The sequence below is a fragment of the Coregonus clupeaformis genome, unplaced genomic scaffold (genome assembly GCF_020615455.1).
Source record: "Coregonus clupeaformis isolate EN_2021a unplaced genomic scaffold, ASM2061545v1 scaf1886, whole genome shotgun sequence".
Classification (NCBI taxonomy): domain Eukaryota; kingdom Metazoa; phylum Chordata; class Actinopteri; order Salmoniformes; family Salmonidae; genus Coregonus; species Coregonus clupeaformis.
The window spans coordinates 82501-93154 of record NW_025535340.1 but is presented as its reverse complement, the minus strand read 5'-3'; the positions used below and the strand labels follow the sequence as shown (position 1 = coordinate 93154).

Sequence of the window (10654 nt, the reverse complement as noted above, 5' to 3'; positions counted from 1 at the left end):
GCTAGGTTGATAGAGATACATGTCAGTGTGATGCTAGGCTGATAGAACTACGTCAGTGATGCTAGGCTGGATAGAGATAAACTAGTCAGTGATTCTAGGCTGATAGGAGATAAGTCAGTGATGCTAGGCTGATAGAGATACTAGTCACAGTGATGAGCTAGGCTGATAGAGATACTAGTCAGTGATGCTAGGCTGATAGAGATACTAACCACTAGTCAGTGATAGGCTGATAGAGATACTAGTCAGTGATGCTAGGCTGATAGAGATACTAACCACTAGTCAGTGATGCTAGGCTGATAGAGATACTAGTCAGTGATGCTAGGCTGATAGAGATACTAGTCAGTGATGCTAGAAGCTGATAGAGAACACCACTAGTCAGTGATGCTAGGCTGATAGAGATACTAGTCAGTATGAGGCTGATGGAGATACTAACCACTAGTCAGTGATGCTAGGCTGATAGAGATACTAGTCCAGTGATGCTAGGGCTGATAGAGATACTAGTCAGTGAGCTGGGCTAGGATAGAGATACTAACTTCACTAGTCAGTGATGCTAGGCTGATGAGATACTAGACAGTTGATGCTAGGCTGATAGAGATACTAGTCAGTGATGCTAGGCTGATAGAGATACTAAACACTAGTCAGTTATACTAGGCTGATAGAGATACCAGTCAGTGATGCTAGGCTGATAGAGATACTATGCACATAGTCAGTGATTCTAGGCTGATAGAGATACTAGTCAGTGATGCTAGGCTGATAGAGATACTAACCACTAGTCAGTGATGCTAGGCTGATAGAGACATTCTAGTCAGTGATGCTAGGCTGATAGAGATATCGTGATGTAGGCTGATAGGGATGCTACAACCTAGTCAGTAACTAGGCTGTAGAGATACTAGTCAGTGATGCTGGCTGATAGAGATTTACACTAGTTGGTGATTCTAGTTGATAGAGATACTAACCACTAGTCAGTGATGCTAGGCTGATGAGATACTAAACTGTCAGTGATGCTTAGGCTGATGGAGATACTAGTCAGTGATGCTAGGCTGATAGAGATACTACGTCAGTGATGCTAGGCTGATAGAGATATGCTAGTCAGTGATGTTGGAGTTGAAGAGATACTAACCACTAGTCGGGTGATGCTAGGCTGATAGAGATATAGTCAGTGATGCTAGGCTGATAGAGATACTAGTGTCAGTGATGCTAGGCTGATAGAGATACCAAACACTAGTCCGGTTATACTAGGCTGATAGAGATACTAGCTCAGTGATGCTAGGCTGATAGAGTACTATACACTAGTCAGTGATTTCTAGGCTGATAGGAGATACTAGCTGGTGATAGGGTTGATAGAGAGGCCAATACTAGTCAGTGATGTTAGGGTTGATAGAGAGCTAGTCAGTGATGCTAGGCTGATAGAGATATTTAGCTGGCAGTGATGTTAGGTTGATAGAGATACTAGCTGATGCTAGGTTGATAGAGATATTTCTGTCTACTAGTCAGTGATGCTAGTTGATAGAGATACTAGTCACTAGGAGCTGGATACTAGGCTGATAGAGATATTTGTCAGTGATGCTAGGCTGATAGAGATACCATACTAGTCAGTGATGCTAGGCTGATAGAGATACTAGTCAGTGATGCTAGGGCTGATAGAGATACTAACACGTCAGTGATGGCTGGATAGAGATACTAGTCAGTGATGCTAGGGTGATGAGATATTAAGTATGCTAGATATAGAGATACTAAACACTAGTCAGTTATACTAGGCCGATAGAGATACTTGTCAGTGATGCTAGGCCGAATAGAGATACTATACACTAGTCAGTGATTCTAGGCTGATAGAGATACTAGTCAGTGATGCTAGGCTGATGAGATTCAAACACTGTCAGTGATCTGCTGCGGCTGATAGGAGATACTAGTCAGTGATTGCTAAAGGATAGACATGTGATCTAGGCTGATAGAGATACTAGTCAGTGATGCTAGGCTGATAGAGATACTAACCACTAGTCAAGTGATGCTAGGCTGATAGAGATACTAAGTCAGTGATGCTAGGCTGATAGAGATACTAGTCAGTGATGCTAGCTGATAGAGATACTAGTCAGTGATGCTAGGCTTATAGAGATAATAAACACTAGTCAGTGATGCTAGGCTGATAGAGATACTAATAGTCAGTGATGCTTTTAGGCTGATAGAGATACTAACCACTAGTCAGTGATGCTAGGCTGATAGAGATACTAAAGTCAGTGAGCTAGGCTGATAGAGATACAACCACTAGTCAGTGATGCTAGGCTGATAGAGATACTAGTCAGTGATGCTAGGCTGGATAGAGATACTTGGGGGTCAGTGATGCTAGCTGATAGAGATACTACTAGTCAGTGATGCAAGAGCTGATGAGATACTAAACACTAGTCAGGGAGTGCTAGGCTGATAGGAGACTACTAACCACTGTGGATCAGGCTGATAGATACTAGTCATGATGAGTTGATAAAGATACTAGTCATGCTAGGCTGATAGAGATACTAGTCAGTGATGCTAGGCTGATAGAGATACTAGTCAGTTGATGCTGGAAGCGATAGAGATACTAGTCAGTGATGCTAGGCTGATAGAGATAATAGCTGTGATGCTAGGCTGATAGAGATACTAGTCAGTGATGCTAGGCTGATAGAGATACTAGTCCCTTGTGCTAGAAGATAGATACCGAGTGATGCTAGGCTGATAGAGATACTAGTCAGTGATGCTAGGCTGATAGGGAGATACTAAACACTAGTCAGTGATGCTAGGCTGATAGAGATACTAGTCAGTGATGCTAAGTTGATAGAGACACTAGTCAGTGTGAGGCTGATAGAGATACTAGTCAGTGATGCTAGGCTGATAGAGATACTAGTCAGTGATGCTAGGCTGATAGAGATACTAACCACTAGTCAGTGACATTAGTCCTTGTCTCAAGTGCTTTTCTTTAGTTGTAGTGCTCTGGTTTCATCTGTCATCATATCATATCAGCAATGTCAACGATTCGTGGATTGATTCCGGAGGAGAAGTTGAAGCTGAGTTAAGAGTTGAGCTAAAGTTGAAGTGCTGAGATTCCTGCTGAGTCTATACCCTGAGGTGATGATGTCCTGCTTCTAGTCTGCCTGTGCTTTAGCCAGCAGAAGATGAGTTGGCTAAACACATACAGATCTGGGACCAGAGGCGAATGGCTTGTTGCAGTGGTCTCAAACTCGTGGCCTACGAGCCGCAACTGGCCAGTGAGCTGATTTAATGTGGCCCTCAGTGGTCTAATGAATGTGGCACTATTGGTTCTGATCAACTTCCTGTTTCTCTGTCTCCTCCCCCTATACAGTGAAGCCCCTCCCCCTGTCAGCCCCTGTTGCCTCAGTTGTCCACGTTGAGGCCAGGGCCAGGGGCGGGGCCTGGGAGGGTGTGTCTAGGGGAGGCGTTGGAGCTGAGGGTCCGTGAGGTCGAAGAGGAGAACCAGCTTCTCCGCGTGAACTCAGCCGACCCCCGTAGCCCTGCTGGCCCTGGTTCCCATCACGCCAATCACCACGGCAACCAGAGCAAGACCCACTCGGAGGAGGGAACAGGGGACAACGAGGCGGGGCTTAAAGCTGGCTCCACGGGCAACAGGTCAGACTGTGTGCAGCAACCACCGGTAGACAAGTGTGAGGTGAGTTACACTAAGAGGAAGTAAGATATGATTAATGTCTGTTTGCTGCTCCTACGGTTGATCTTTACAGTACTGTGCTTGCAGTGAGCAACAGAGTACAAGACAGGGCTAATGTCTGTTTGCTGCTACTACACGTTCTCTTTACAGTACTGTGCACATATAGTAGATATTGATTCTCTACCAGCTAGAGAAATGCACCAGTACTGTAGCCTTCAGCACTCGTTTTGTCCATTAGCTTTGCGCCTCACATCAAGGTCATCGAAACAGACATTTCTATTTGATATATACAGTACCTGTACTTTTTTGTTTTGTTATTCATTTTACCAGAGCGAATTACACGTTAGTGAGATGCATACATTTTCATACTGTCTCCGTGAACCGAACCCACAACCCTAGCGTTGCAAGCGCCATGCTCTACCGACTGAGCTACACGTGACTATGCCATGACGCTACCATGGAGATATAAGCATTTCACCTGTTACTGACCTTCTAGGGAACCATTAGCAAGAAAGGTCAAGGACTGAGAGCCTATAATAGCCTGGTTCGTATTAAAGCCTGGTCATATTGAAGGTCTGGTTGTATTAAAGCCTGGTCATATTGAAGGTCTGGTTGTATTAAAGCCTGGTCATATTGAAGGCTCTGGTTACAGCCTGTTGTCATATTGAAGGTCTGGTTGTATTCCTCTTTAAGGAATACCTGACAGGATAAGTAATCCTTCACCCCCAAAAAAATTTGTAAAGTGGTTGTCCCACTGCCTATGGGTGAATGTACTAATTTGTGATCGCTCTGTTTAAGAGCGTCTACAATGACGTAAGTGCTCCTTGAGCAAGGCACTTAACCCTAATTGTTCCTGTAAGTCGCTCTCTGGATAAGAGCGTCCTCAAATGACTAAAATGTAAAAATGTAAATGTATTAAAGCCTGGTCATATTGAAGGTCTGGTTGTATTAAAGCCTGGTCATATTGAAGGTCTGGTTGTATTAAAGCCTGGTCATATTGAAGGGTCTGGTTGTATTAAAGCCTGGTCATATTGAAGGTCTGGTCGTATTAAAAGCCTGGTCATATTGAAGGTCTGGTTGTATTAAAGCCTGGTCATATTGAAGGTCTGGTTGTATTAAAGCCTGGTCATATTGAAGGTCTGGTTGTATTAAAGCCTGGTCATATTGAAGGTCTGGTTGTATTAAAGCCTGGTCATATTGAAGGTCTGGTTGTATTAAAGCCTGGTCATATTGAAGGCCTGGTCATATTAAAGCCTGGTCATATTGAAGGTCTGGTCGATTAAAGCCTGCTCATATTGAAGGTCTGGTTGTATTAAAGCCTGGTCATATTGAAGATCTGGTCGTATAAAGCCTGGTCATATTAAAGCCTGGTCATATTGAATATTGTGATATCATGGCGACGCTCATAAAGTGTCTCTCTGTCAGAGGTCATTCTAACAGCAGGATTGTTGGAGGGTCTTAGTACTGTGATGTAATAATGCAATAGGCCCTCTGCTGTGTCCATGTGTTGTTGATGTAACTTTAACCATGTTACTATAATACCCATTTCAGACACTTTCTCACTACTAGCAAGGCTCTGAGAAAGAGGAGACATTGTGATTTTTGCACCTTCATCAGAGATTTCACATACAGTGGGGAGAACAAGTATTTGATACACTGCCGATTTTGCAGGTTTTCCCTACTTACAAAGCATGTAGAGGTCTGTAATTTTTTTATCATAGGTACACTTCAACTGTGAGAGACGGAATCTAAAACAAAAATCCAGAAAATCACATTGTATCGATTTTTAAGTAATGTTGCATTTTATTGCATGACATAAGTATTATTAGTTTTGCACCTTCATCAGAGATTTCCACATATGTCCTAGCAAGCCTCTTGAGAGAGTGGTGATGTGTTTTACCAGCTACACTGTGCTATGAGCATTTCTTATTGCCCATGTCTCCTGTCCCCTCATTCTGCCGGTCAGTCCAACACACAGCCTGTCTGTGACCACAGTCAGTGTCTGGAGAGAAGACCATAGATAATGGACTAACAGTCTAACAGTCATGTCTGGAGAGAAGACCATAGATAATGGACTAACAGTCTAACAGTCTGTGTTTTGTAGAGACGATCATAGATAATGGACTAACAGGGTTTGTTAGGGGAAGACCATACAGTGAGGGAAAAAGTATTTGATCCCTGCTGATTTTGTACGTTTGCCCCACTGACAAGAAATGATCAGTCTATAATTTTAATGGTAGGTTTATTTGAACAGTGAGAGACAGAATAACAACAACAAAATCCAGAAAACGCATGTCAAAAAATGTTATAAATTGATTTGCATTTTAATGAGGGAAATAAGTATTTGACCCCTCTGCAAAACATGACTTAGTACTTGGTGGCAAAACCCTTGTTGGCAATCACAGAGGTCAGATGTTTTCTTGTAGTTGGCCACCAGGTTTGCACACATCTCAGGGGAGGGATTTTGTCCCACTCCTCTTTGCAGATCTTCTCCAAGTCATTAAGGTTTCGAGGCTGACGTTTGGGATTATGGGTTTCTATGGGATTAAGGTCTGGAGACTGGCTAGGCCACTCCAGGACCTTAATGTGCTTCTTCTTGAGCCACCCTTTGTTGCCTTGGCCGTGTGTTTTGGGTCATTGTCATGCTGGAATACCCATCCACGACCCATTTTCAATGCCCTGGCTGAGAGAAGGAGGTTCTCACCCAAGATTTGACGGTACATGGCCCCGTCCATCGTCCCTTTGATGCGGTGAAGTTGTCCTGTCCCCTAGCAGAAAAACACCCCCAAACCATAATGTTTCCACCTCCATGTTTGACAGTGGGGATGGTGTTCTTGGGGTCATAGGCAGCATTCCTCCTCCTCCAAACACGGTGAGTTGAGTTGATGCCAAAGAGCTCGATTTTGGTCTCATCTGACCACAACACTTTCAGCCGTTCTCCTCTGAATCATTCAGATGTTCATTGGCAAACTTCAGACAGGCCCTGTATATGTGCTTTCTTGAGCGGGGGGACCTTGTGGGCGCTGCAGGATTTCAGTCCTTCACGGCGTAGTGTGTTACCAATTGTTTTCTTGGTGACTATGGTCCCAGCTGCCTTGAGATCATTGACAAGATCCTCCCCGTGTAGTTCTGGGCTGATTCCTCACATCGCTTCACGATCATTGCAACTCCACGAGGTGAGATCTTGCATGGAGCCCCAGGCCGAGGGAGATTGACAGTTCTTTTGTGTTTCTTCCATTTGTGAATAATCGCACAACTGTCACCTTTTCAACAAGCTGCTTGGCGATGGTCTTGTAGCCCATTCCAGCCTTGTGTAGGTCTACAATCTTGTCCCTGACATCCTTGGAGAGCTCTTTTGGTCTTGGCCATGGTGGAGAGTTTGGAATCTGATTGATTGATTGCTTCTGTGGACAGGTGTCTTTTATACAGGTAACAGCTGAGATTAGGAGCACTGCCTTAAGAGTGTGCTCCTAATCTCAGCTCGTTACCTGTATAAAGACACCTGGGAGCCAGAAATCTTTCTGATTGAGAGGGGTCAAATACTTATTTCCCTCATTAAAATGCAAATCAATTTATAACATTTTTGACATGCGTTTTTCTGGATTTTTTGTTGTTATTCTGTCTCTCACTGTTCAAATAAACCTACCATTAAAATTATAGACTGATAATTTCTTTGTCAGTGGGCAAACGTACAAAATCAGCAGGATCAAATACTTTTTCCCCTCACTGTAGGTAATTGACTAACATAGTTTGTAGATAAGACCATAGATAATGGAGTAACAGTGAGCGTTTGGAGAGAAGACCATAGACAAGTGGTCCTCTGTAGCTCAGCTGGTAGAGCACGGCGCTTGTAACGCCAGGGGTAGTGGGTTCGATCCCGGGACCACCCATGCGTAAAATGTGTATGCCACACTGACTGTAAGTCGCTTTGGGTAAAAGCGTCTGCTAAATGGCATATTATTATTATTACAATGGACTAACAGAGGTGTGAGAAGATCATAGATAATGGAATAACAGTGAGCGTTTTTGAGAAGGACCGGAGATGAGACCTAATGAAGACCCTGTCTGAGTCCTCCTCCTCCTCCCAGCTTTACAACAACCCTCTGATTGGTTGATACACCTTAAACCCTCTGATTGGGTGATAACACCCAAACCCTCTGATTGGGTTGATAACATCCAAACCCTCTGATTGGGTGATAACACCCAAACCCTCTGATTGGGTGATACATCCCAAACTCTGATTGTGATAACACCACAACCCTCTGATTGGTTGATAACACCCAAACCCTCTGATTGAGTTGATAACACCCAAACTACAGGCGGTCGGAGAGGAGAGACGGAAGAAAGGCTTTGACAGAAGGAGAGAAATGGGACAGTTTGTCCTGCCACTGAGTCAAGCCGGATCAGGGGATAAGTGGAGGAACCGTGCCTCAGGTGCTATAAATGGAGGAGCTGGAACGGGCTGTAGAAACTCTCCTTTCACATCAGTAGAAGAGACTGAAATGGACTTAAGTAGGATTCATATATGAGTCAGATAAGAGTCATTCAGGAGTCATGTGGTTACTAAATATATGATTCTTCCAATTCAACTCAGCAGGACAACAGAGCAGTAGGATTCATATATGAGTCAGATAAGAGTCATTTAGGAGTCATGTAAGGTTGCTAAATATATGATTCTTCCAATTCAACCAACCCAGGACAACAGGAGCAGTAGGATTCAGATATGAGTCAGATAAGAGTCATTCAGGGAGTCATGTAAGGTTGCTAAATATATGATTCTTCCAATTCAACTCCAGCAGGACAACAGAAGCAGTAGGATTTCATATATGAGTCGGATAAGAGTCATTCAGGAGTCATGTAGGTTGCTAAATATATGATTCTTCCAATTCAACTCAGCAGGACAACAGGGAGCAGTAGGATTCATATATGAGTCGGGATAAGAGTCATTCAGGAGTCATGTAAGGTTGCTAAATATATGATTCTTCCAATTCAACTCAGCAGGACAACCGGAGCAGTGCTGTACATTTAGACTCCCTATTCATAGGTTGCCCCCTCTATCACTCAGTCGTTGTTGCCATGGTTATGAACGTTTGCTAGCAGATGCTGCAGCATATTGATGCCCAACAGTAAACTGATGCCCAGTCATTACTTAACTGTAAATGTTGACTATTTCGTCTAATGGCCTGGAAATACGTTGACATTGCTGAAGTAGGCAAATAATTAGTCGGAAAAACAACTTTTGCCATCATTATGTTTATGGCGATTGTACTTTAGAGAGACAGCAATGTTGCAATTTAGCTAAGCAAAGTTTTGTTAAAATAGCTAGCAATGCTAATGTTAGCTTACCAAAATTACGGTGTGCCCTCCATCTTAGTTAGCTGGCCAAAGTGATACAGCATCTGAAGCAGTGTTTCCGCTGCACTCATTTTGCTGTGGTGCTGCGCCATGGCAAAATCATTGCCGCTTACGCAACAACAACCAAAAATATGGAACATGAAAAAATATTTCTGATGCGCCACATTTTGAAGATGCTACAACATTCCACATGTACTTTTCCTCTGCGAACAAAACGATTAATGAATAGAAAAATCAAACAACCCCATAGTAGAAAAGTTGATATGTTTACCTAGTCGGCTTGTTAGTTGTGTTCTATGCCAGATAAATATTCCTCTCGTGGTGCATTCATGTTGTAATTGCCATGGTGAGGGAAACATGCATTCTGACAAGCAGTCAATGCACGCACAATTCTTGCAATCGCGAAAACAGCAGTTTTAATGGCTTTTGTATAGAATGTCCTTTTAAAAAGTCTCCAGAACTGAGCTCCTCAGTCCTTCTACATAAAAATGATCTCGGGGGGACACCCCCTCCCCTTCAACCCCCTTCAACCCCCTCTGCGACCTTTTCCCCCTACTGCTACACATTTTTTCCAGAGGAAACACTGATCTAAAGTCAATCTGGGTTCATCACAATGATGACAAAAGGGTTTCCTACTAATGATTTGACTCCTTTCGAAAATGTCATTGTATTTCCAAGCAACTGCAATGCACTTCTGTTGAAATCTTCGTCAGCGTCAAGACAATGCATTGAGTAGAACACTCAGTCGGTCATCAGTCCTAAAACGAACGTTCAAAACAATATTGTGACGAAATGTGCATCCCACGAATAAAGGGCTTTAGACTTGTGCTAACGTTGACTTTCCAAGACCGATTGGTTTCTAGAGGGCAGTAGATCAAGATCCCTGGGCTTGATCTGGTTATTGGTGATTCATACTCTATTCTTCCTCTGGTGCTACTATAGTGGGTTCTAATGTGGGATTTAGTCTTGATGTGGGAATAACACTGATCCCTGAAATAATTACCTAAACTAAATGGTGCTTAGTGTTCAGAGACCTGTGATAAGTGGTTCTGTTAGTGCTACAAGCAGAGTACAAATCAGGTTGTACTTTTTAGAAAATAATGTGATGGAAATAATGTTCTTTTCCTCTCTCTCCCTCAATCTCTCTCTCTCTCTCTCTCCTCGATCTCTCTATCTCCTCTAAGACCATTCACGTGGCCATCGTAGCGCCGGTACAACGCCAGTCGTGATGTGGTGACACTCGTCAAGTCTGTCCTCTTTCACAGGTACGTACACACACACAAGCTGGGCCTGTCTGCAGCCCCCTCCTCTCTCAGAAATCTGAATATGCTCGCCTACTCTCCGTTGGCAGCAGCGCCACCACCTCAGTGAACCCTCAGCTCTTCCTCTGTGGGGGCTCTGGGTGAGAGAGAGAGAGAGAGAGAGAGAGAGAGAGAGAGAGAGAGAGAGAGAGAGAGAGAGGAGAGAGAGGAGAGAGACCAGAGAGAGAGAGAGAGAGAGAGAGAGACAGAGAATGCAGTGTTAACGTGGAGAGACACTTTTGAGACAAATTCCCTTATGTGTATTAAAGTAGTCAAAAGTTTAGTATTTGGTCCCATATTTCTAGAACGCATTGACATCAAGCTTGCAGTGACACGCTCAAACCAC

General features: G+C 43.5%; 1 pseudogene; it reads left to right on the top strand.

Annotated features, from left to right (window-relative positions):
- Positions 1-3367: 3367 nt before the first annotated feature.
- Positions 3368-10654, top strand: part of LOC121562626 — an 86122-nt pseudogene continuing 78835 nt past the window's right edge.